Source organism: Montipora foliosa, chromosome 11 (genome assembly GCF_036669935.1).
Source record: "Montipora foliosa isolate CH-2021 chromosome 11, ASM3666993v2, whole genome shotgun sequence".
NCBI classification, from domain to species: Eukaryota; Metazoa; Cnidaria; class Anthozoa; order Scleractinia; family Acroporidae; genus Montipora; species Montipora foliosa.
In genome coordinates, this window is record NC_090879.1 from 46,731,319 (window position 1) to 46,741,318 (window position 10,000).

The 10,000-nt window shown below is 39.9% G+C and overlaps 3 pseudogenes; all 3 read right to left on the reverse strand.

Moving 5' to 3' along the window:
- The window catches only part of LOC137975897 (ATP-dependent DNA helicase RecQ-like), a 404,352-nt pseudogene that overhangs the window by 304,288 nt on the left and 90,064 nt on the right, over window positions 1–10,000 (reverse strand).
- LOC137974966 (uncharacterized) lies at window positions 2,410–5,830 on the reverse strand (annotated as a pseudogene).
- LOC137975470 (uncharacterized) overlaps window positions 8,581–10,000 on the reverse strand; it is a 1,577-nt pseudogene continuing 157 nt past the window's right edge.

Consider the following 10,000-nt stretch of genomic DNA (forward strand, 5'->3'; position numbering starts at 1 on the left):
AAGAAACTGCAAAGTTGTAATTCATGTGAAGTACGGTGTCTGGATCAAACCCGCTCCACAGCCGTAATTTCCGGCTAAGCCAGGCGGGAAAAATTGCTTAGCCGATGAGAATTAAACCGGTCGTTCTGAATTAATTCAGACACTGTACTTCACACAAACTTAATTCAGTAAATTCGATTCGGCTCATGAGAAGTACGGGGTCTGAACCGGGCCTAAACGAAAAAAATAAGAGATGAATGGTTTGTCTGGATGGAGAAGTACATTAATAGTGAACGCTTACTCTGCGATGATGCATCGTCTTTTTGGGCTGCGGAGTGTGTTCAGTCTGTTCGGTTTCCTCCGTTGAAGAAGGCAAGTGTTTCGCGAACCACTCCAAATCCTTTGTGGCCAACAGACTCTCATCTGCTGAAAATCATTGTGTACATGTAAGTGCCGAATCAAATGCATTGGCTTGATAACTTATAAAGAAACTAGCACTTCTTTTTAGGCTCTTCATGATACATTCTACACAATGCTCTCCCCTCCCCTCTGTATGAAAATAGTCCTGAAAATTTGAGAAGAATCGGACAAAAACTTTTTTTAAGTTGTAGCTCTGTAAGAAGGCGACTCTCAGGCAATATTCTAAAGACCGAGAATAATTACATTACAGATACAACAGTCACGCTTTTTTACTAGACAAAAATCACAGATGCACAAAAAATGTTACACTAAACGTTTGTATATCTGCGAAAAAAAGTGATTTGCAACAAATTTATGACGAGACCTTACCAATAGATGGAATGGCTTTTTCCACGCAAACCGTTTGTAGGACTGTCGCCGCGAATGTAGAGGAATTCATTGTTGTGAAATTCACATAATGTGAAGCTAGAATTGATTCCTGTTGGAATCTTCAAAATTTCCTCTGCATTCCTGTTTAAATATCTCAAGGAAAATGGAGTGAAAGCAGACTCACAAGACTGAATTTTTCAAGCTCGAAATTTTCATTTGTTGTCTGCTCCCGAGCACGTGGCTTTATTTCACGATCGTCACCTACAACCAGAAATGTGATTGTTCGCGTTCACTGAAAAAAAAAAAAAATAAGCATGAATCAAGTTTGATTCTCTAGGGCAATTTGATGGGAAACTTGTTTTGTTTTGACGTCTTCTGTATCCATTTCGTCTAAACAAAGCCAAAAGAAAGGAAAAATAAATACAAGTACGCCACGGCGAATTATGTGACAAAAGCGTGACCAACCTGTTTTCAGCGTAATGGTTGTTATGCAAATTGCAGGAACACAATTATTGTTATTGTTCGTCTTTTCCTGGTGATGTGCATTCTCTTTGAAAAATAATGATATCAAACAGGAATGAAACAAGCAAATTTCAAAGCGGCCTTATTCAATCTTTGCATTTAATGTGCATTTCACATTTTGAAACATTCACTCTCCTCGCTTTCGATCTCGCAGGTGACATTCTACAATGTAGTTCCCTTGATAAGTGTTTCTGAAAGGAGTTATAAATGCAGAAGCTTTTGTTTGTTATTTATTATTAGTATTGTTATGATACCGCGAGTTTTCTGTTGCCGACGAAGATATCACACGACATTTGTTTACACATAACTCTGTTACCTTCCCGGCATCATATGCAAATGGCTACGCGTTCGATCTGAAACATTCAAATGATCATTCTTTAGACGTGGTTTGTTATCCTTCTGCGAGCCTGCTTGTTGGTAGTTAATGGCGTGATTGAAGGGTTTTTTTTTTCTGAAAGTGCAGAAACTAGTTACTGCTTTGAAACATTCATGTTCACCGGTCTTTCTGTTAAGCGAGTGCGTAAAATACGGCCTGCGATAAATTGGGATAACCAAACATCGAGTTCTGACCTCATGTTCTGACCACTTCTTGCGCGTGCATTATTTTTGGGCTGTACTGTACATGCAAGAAATTGGTCGTGCTGGCCGTACAGGACTTTCATCATGTGCTACCCTTTATTACAATAACTCTGACATTGGAAATAATAAAAAATATGTAGAAGAATCAATGAAATCATATTGCAGATCAGAAGACACTTGTCAAAGGAAACTCATCCTTGATTACTTTGGATTCTCCAGTGTTCAACAAAAGAGCTGTTGCTGCATATGCGATGGCAAATTCAAAAGAACTGAAGAGGATCTCCCCCATGCTATTAGAAACAAGGTCAGATTTCTACCTAACAGTAACCGTGCTATCCTTGAAAGGTTAATCAAGAGTGCAATTTCTGACCATGAGTCCCAAGCGACATCAGAAGGTTCAATGCTATTTGACATTTCTGTAGATAAGGATCTGCCTGCAAAGGTTATGGAGGGAGTGGAATTTGTTGCATCAGTAGCAGACTTGTTGAAATCGTTCGGCATATGGGATGAAACCTGTTCTTCTCAAATCTTTTCGCTTATATCTGAACACACTGCTATATGTACAACTGAAACGGACTCCGACAATGATTAGAACATCAACATAATGTGTTCTGTTCACTTATATGCAGACCTTGCTGATGGATTTCAGGGTTTTGTTTGGCCCCTGCCTCTGGACAATGCTTTTACAGCAACGGTTTGAAATTTCTTGGGCCAGGTCGTCTTCAATATTTCTTCTCGCACCACCCCTCCAATTTACAAAAAATCCCCATTTAAACTGCTCAGCCAGGCGTGGAGTTAGCAGGCACTCGATTTGGGCTATACTCACAAACATTTCAATGGCATATTTGCTGTAAGCCCCCATTGACTTGAAAACTGACAGCAAGAGTTTCTGGTTGATGAGATTTCTGCTACCATCTCCCTCTGCTGCAGTGTCCTTCATTTGCATGACAAGAATAGCCAAGAAAATGAAACAAAGGGCATAATTCTTGACATAATCATCCTCATTGCAGCTGTCATTGACATCTACTTTCTGTAAAAGGAACTTGTCAATGAACTTGCCAAAAGCATCATCAAAGTACTTCTTCTTGTTTTCTAAGGTTTCACGAGCAATGTTTTTTGGGAATTGATGTAATGAGGGCCTCTCCTCAAGGTCTGACATCCCAAAAAAGTTCAGGGCAGCAGTTACAATGTAAGCTTTCCCCACGCTGAGGAACAACTCTTCACTCCCTTCATAGGAGTCAAGAACTTTGGAAGGGGTAGCATTCCTTCTGTTGTATTTCTCCCTGAAGTATTTTAAGGTGCCAACTTGATTGACAGATTCTGCTTTGTGAAGAAATGAGTATGAATACTGTAAAAGGGATGCTTTGGTATGCCACTTAACCGGCTTAAAGGGCGAGCAGTGTTCAAAACGATCAGCCGCTGTGTGAGAACCAGACAGCAAATCTTTGGCACCTGCAAATCTCACACGAGTTAGCTGATCACCTGCAAATGCAATCTTCATATCTCTCATTGGGTCATCCTGGGTGTCTTGTGTGTGCATTGGTCTGTCCAGGTGCTGCAGGTCCTTCAGGAATTGGTGGATTATCTGTGTGTGGCATTTCATCTAGCAAACCTGCTTGGACATAGATTTCAGCAATCCACTTTTCATAAGCTCTTAAAATGTTAACACAATCATCATACTTTGATTCATTTGCATTGATAATTGGCAGGCTTACTATGGTGGACTTCTCTGACATTTTTAGGCTGTAATCATGAAAAATGTGGTCAGGGATAACAGCTTTCAAGAACTTAAATTTAGGAAAGAACTCAAGAACAATTCGCCCAACAATGATCTTGGCACATTCCGCATATCTTTTCCATTCAGGTACATTTAAAGAAAAATTATGACGTGGGAAATCTTTAATGTTCCCTTTGGGGCTGTCATTGGGTAAGTGATTGAAGTTGATTCTGTTTTCAATCAGGTTACTGGCAAACAAGTGCAGATCATCATTCTGGATTTCCTTTCTCATGTGTCCCTTCAAAATTGTCAGATCCCAGTTGTCACCAGTGCCTCGGAACACACTTCCTTTCTTTACTTTCTGCACTACTACATCTGAAAAATGACCTCCCAAGAGCTTTAGCAGGATATCCCTCTTTCCAGTCGACAGGCACACACCAAGTTTGTTCAGTCGTTCTTGAAGCTAATACAAGGGGAGCAAAAAACAAGTGTCAAATTCAGCATGCATGCGATTGTAAAGATCACTGACTTATTGCTATATGGACGTGAGACTACTACTGGAAAATACAACACAAAATCCATATGAAACTAAGTCCAGGACCCAAGTGGCATATTGTCCATATCCTCTCTAGTGAGGAAATTATTTATGACTTTCATGGTTACTATTGCAAAAAAGACAACTGATTATATGGTGTGTCAAAAACAACTTTTTTTTACTAAAATCGTTTGTAAAATATTGCTTTACCACCCAAAAATGAAACTCATACCTTCACGCCTCTCTGTAAATATGCTATAGATTATATCAGTGATTTTCAATGGATTCTTCAAATAGAATCTCAACCACAGCCTTCCTAATTATTGACTAATTAACGACACCAAACTACCAGACAATAGCAAAAGTTCTGTCAAGCTTTTTGGGAAAAGAGGATCAACCACAGAATGTATTCAATGTATGAATTAATGACACTACCACAGTACAGTAGGAGTAAGGGAGATAATAAAGGAAAACAATGAATGTTTTATACATCATCAGCTTACATATTATATTACTAACCTTTTTGGTACATCCCCCTTCAATGACGAGAACTGTATTCACACGTTTCACCAGGTTAAGTTCATGCCACCTCTCGTTCATAAGGATCGAGTACAAAAAACTGTACTTTACTTGAAGCTCAAGCTTTGTTTCTGCGACGGAGTTCTCCTTGCCGGACACTGCGTTCATGACCTCAACAAGAAAATGGAAGTTCGTCTTCAATTCAAGCCAAACTTTGTTAAAATCAAATTCTTTCATGCTATCATAATCATTTCCATATAATACGGAACCTTGCGAACGCTTACACAGCTTTGCACACGATGTTTTCAACTCCTCACTAACGGTTTTCTTCAACTCTTTAACAACACTTGGACAATGATCTTTCAAGATAGCAGCCAATACAGTGACATCCTTGTGGCTGATGGCTTGTACAATCATTTTTTACTGTCCTTCAGTCAGTAACGACTGAGCTTCAAATAATGATAAACAGTCATTGTCTCCTGTTGATTTAGGCCTTAAAACAGTTGCAGCTTGCTGAGATGGAATTGAAGGCTGCTCTACAGATCTTGATGTTGTTCGCATTGACAGCTGATTCATAGAAGTTATTGTGCAATCATGTCCGGTAGCATCTTGCAGTGTTGCGAAAGACGACCGTTCTACAGACCTCAAAGTATTTTGCGCCGGCTGATTCACAGAAGAGGTTGGGCAGGTATCTCCTGTTGATTTAGGCATTAAAATTGTCGCATTTGTGGAGTTGAGAAGGAAAGCTGCTTTCGTGTTGGTGTGATTGGCTTCGACGGCTCATCCACGTGTACAGAGCTTTCGGATGGCATATTCGTTGATAAACGCTTCGACGGCTGAAGCGAAGAAGGTGAAAGCTGTATGCATCGCTTGACAGCATATTCTGCGCTTTGATCCGACAACGTATTCTCTATGGATTGAGCTCGCTGAATAAACTGTTCCATCTTGTTTACGAATGAAACACAACTCCTACACAAGACCTTTGATCTCGTATCGTCCTCCGAAATTTTTATGCCACAGGTTTTATGGACTTTGGCACACAGATCTTTTCCTGAACCAGCTTTGCTGAATATTCGTAGCATATAGCGACTCTCATGAGAATCACCACAGAGTCGGCAAGCTGGATTTCGAGGAGAAACCTTCATCGGAGTGGACATACTTTCCGCCATTTTGATTTCGGCATAATGCATAAATTAGCTTTATTTTGCCAAGTTTCGCATGAATTATTTAAAAACGATCAACCAATCAATATAAAGGATTCACTGGCCGATCCCAGGGCCTTTTCCCGTCCCACCCCCAAGCCAGGGAAAAGGTCCTGGGAACGAGGTTGCCCCCAAAACGTATATGGAATGAATTTTTCCATCAGTTCACTTCATAGAAAAAGTTGTGCCCGGAAAGGCGTGATATTCGCTGACATGGTTTTTTGTTTCGGTGTTTGTATGTCGGTCGATTGCGTCGAAAGTCAACGAATCTGTTTTGTTTTATCTTGTATTTTTGAGATTTTTTTATTCAAGGAAAACTACCTTATGAGATTATTTTTGCTTATTTTTTGATAATACACTTACTTGTGTGCAACAAAGTGTTCATGTCTATTAAAGATAATTTCTTATACGACCTCAGTTCCACTTAAAAATAGCTGCATGTCAAAATAGAAACGCGTTTCTACTTTTACACTTCTTAGTTGCTAATGGCCGGATGCTGTTCCTTCCCACTCAACAACGACTGGCAACACCTTCTGCAAATGCCCGATGTATCTTGAACACTTCTCCGCATCCACCCTCTCGCTCCAAAATCTCTTGATGCCATCGATGAGCTATTCTTTTGTTTTCAGCTTAACTTGGTTCTGAAGGAAATGCTCTAGTTTGTGCCAAAGCAATTCAATTGGGTTAAGATCTGGAGATTCAGGGGAAGTCTTCCACCAATATATTCCATTACCTTCCATGAAGCTTCTAGCAAGGCGACTTGTATACTTTGGATCATTGTCTTGTTGAAAGCAGTGACCATCGGGGAAGTTATCGTGGATAAATGGAAGCAGCCCGTTGCTAAGGATCTCGGAGACATAAAACTGCACGTCCATGTTTCCTTCGAATATTGTGATTTGCGAGGGCCTCTTCTTGGAGATTCCGGCCCACACGTGCACTTTAACAGGATGTTTCGGTTTGCCTTTAAGCTTTGGTTGCTCCCACTTGCGATGAAAGTTAAGCTTGCTGTGGTTTTTGAGGAGAACAGAACACTCGGCCGTGATTATCACGTTATTACACTGTTCATTTTCTTGCAAGCAATTGCTGCAGAACTCCAATCTCTTAACTCGGTTTTGCTCTCGAATTAGCTGACAGTAATTTGTGCCTGTTTGCACCCAGCCAAGTTTTTTTCTTAGCTGTCTGATTTTATCTTGGGAGAACTGGGTTCTAAACCGTAGGAGGACTCTTCTTGTCAGTTCCGGTGATGTCATTTCATCATTTCTTTCCATTTTGGCATCAATGAAATTCATTACGTCGATCATAATGTCAAAGGGTGGACGTCCAGGTTTGGCTGCATTCTCAAGCGACTGCCTTTCCTTGAATCTTTTAAAGAACCAGATAATGCTCCAAAGACTTATGTTTACGCCACCTTCAGCAAGAATTCTAACAATTTCCGATGGACCTTTTCCCTTTGCTTTAAAGTGCACCTAACCCCAAAATATTTTTTCGCTAAAATGAATCTTTGCATCTGTTCCAAATGCATTGCGGCCATTTTTTCCTTATTCTAACAAATCCTGTCATTTTATAGGCTTTGAAAGTTACAAAAATCCAAGCATCTTATGTTAATGACCGAGTCAGAAGTGGGTCTATTCCTGATTTGACGTCACAAACTTATTTACATTGCATTAACTCTCTGTAAAAATGCATGCAGCCTATAAAATGACTGGATTTGTTAATGCATTTCAAACATGTGCAAAGATTCATTTTAGGAAAAAAAATATTTTGGGGTAAGGTGCACTTTAAGTCTAAGTATTTTACTTTTTTGTTCATGTGTCAAAAAACCCATAGTAACCGACTCAGTAGCAAAAGTAGTTTGACATCCTTGACCAGAAAGCCACGCGAGTGGCCAAAATTTCCACCACAAAGGAAGTGATCGTCCAATAGAAAGCAAACATATACTGTGGTCTCTACTCAAATGCTAAATAGTAAAACAATGAACATTTACTCGTCCAATTAAAACTCTGTGATTTTGATCCAACCGATCATATAAAACGTGAGTGTTCAGTTTTACTCAAATGTGAAATGTGAGGTTCCTTTGTCGTCAAACATCAGAGTCATTCGTGTGACTGCTCCAAAATGTCTCTAAGGCAGTTGTGCAAGGAAACAGCTACGGCCCCTCTGAAAGCGTTGTTCTATTTTTCGGATGAAGGTACAACTGGCATTGCCTCTATCAAGTTGATTAGGGAAAAAAATATACTCTTTGAAGAGGGGAAAATAGTCAATGTGAATTGGGACAGGAAAAAAGCACAAGCCGAAATTTTAGCTGTCAATGGTAAGTTGCATTCTCATCACTACAGTTTACCTTGATAAACATTTCTTTGAATTTTGGGTAGCAAAAGGGTTTCGTCTGATATTTATTCTGATTGCTATCATGCGACTAGTCTTCGTGCAAACGAAGTAAAAAATCAACATCATTGTTACGTTTGTTTACATATGATACGTCTAACTCCCGAGATTCGACCGTGCATTGCCCTGAAGAATTTCGTCTTGTTGCGAGTTTTGTATATCACCTTCTTTCTGAGATGTTGCTGCAAAGAAGTTCTTGCGGTCAGGATTTTTTAACAGAAAGAAGTTCTTGCGGTGTCAACTTCTAACCGCAAAGAAGTTCTTGCGACTGGTAGGATTGTGGCGCAAGGAGCCGCAAGAAGCCGCAAGAAGTTGCCGGCTTGCGGACACAAAAAGAAGTTCTTGCGCGTGCATTATTTTTGGGCTGTACTGTAAGCTTCAAGACTACTTGGTGGAGTTATATGAATGATGTTGGTTACATAAGGAGCATCAACCCCCATGCCAAGAGCTGATGTTGCAAATAGCACCCTCACCCTCGATTGTTCTTTCTTTATTTCTAATATTATGTCTTTCTTCATGCGACTCATCTGGGGCGCATGAAACTGTGCAAACAGTCTTGCACTGGGTTCTGATGTTTCTCCAACGCACTGTTTGTCTTTCAATACTCTTTCAAATAAGCCATAAGCATATCCGCAGTATTTCAGTTTTAAGTAAATGATTGTCATTGGGTGGTTTTCTCTTTGAATTGCCAGTTCATTGGCAATGGGTACAAGGATTTTGTCGTAGCTCTCATTCCCATGGTGATTACTCAGACACACTTTTTTGTCCAGGTATGTTCACTTGGTTAGGGTTTCATGCTACAATTTTGATCTCATTTTTCAATCGCAGACTTTGTTTTAAGTCTTTCAATAAATGAGTCGGTGCTGTTGCTGTCAGAGCCATGGTAGGCACACTGGGAAAGAATGCCTTCAACACTGACAGGTCTTTGAAGTCTTTTCTAAAATCTTCACCACTGAAAAGGAAAAGGAAACCCTGAGCTACAGATCTTAAAGTTCAAACACAAGTGCAATGATACGTTTTCAAAACATTTTTGTTTAAGCATGCTTATGTAGTAGTATCTTAATTGCTATTATGGTTGACAGGTTCAGTTGAGGTTCAGTTGTAAGAGCATGGCATGGAGAAGATTTATGATGTTCCAATAAGCAGAGTAAATATGCGTGAAGAAGTCAACTATATAGTTCATAGAGAAAAATCTGTCATGGTTTTCAAACACATAGAGAATAGAGCAAATTTTCTGCCGAAATTGTAGCCGCAGTGTAAATATATGTCGTTGCCGTAACTGTGATTTAGATTTCTCAGATACTGGTACAAGCTAAGTCTGTAACAAACATGACACGAATAAACAAGCAATGAATATTTTACGCACTTACCATAATTCAACACAGTGAGCTTCATCAACAATGCAGGCAACAACATTATCCTGGAAGACTTTGCTTGCCATTAACTCTCGACCTTCCTTACCTAAAAGAGCCTCTGGATGGGCGAATACAATTGAAGTGTTACCATTAACCACATCTTCAGGAAACTTCGTTGAATCCGGGACCACGTGCTCGCTTGGTTCTTGTTGATTTCCGAACAAGTTATCGGCGGGTTCCTTCTCGTATACAGCAAGCTGTAAGACATCAGCGGTCATCCTTCGAGCTTTTAAGACTTTCAGCTGATCTTCAATGATGGAATTTAATGGACATACCACAATAACTATGTTCTTGGTGGTCTTCACAGGAATGAAATGAGGTAGAAGGTGAAAGAGCATTGACTTGCCAAATCCAGTAG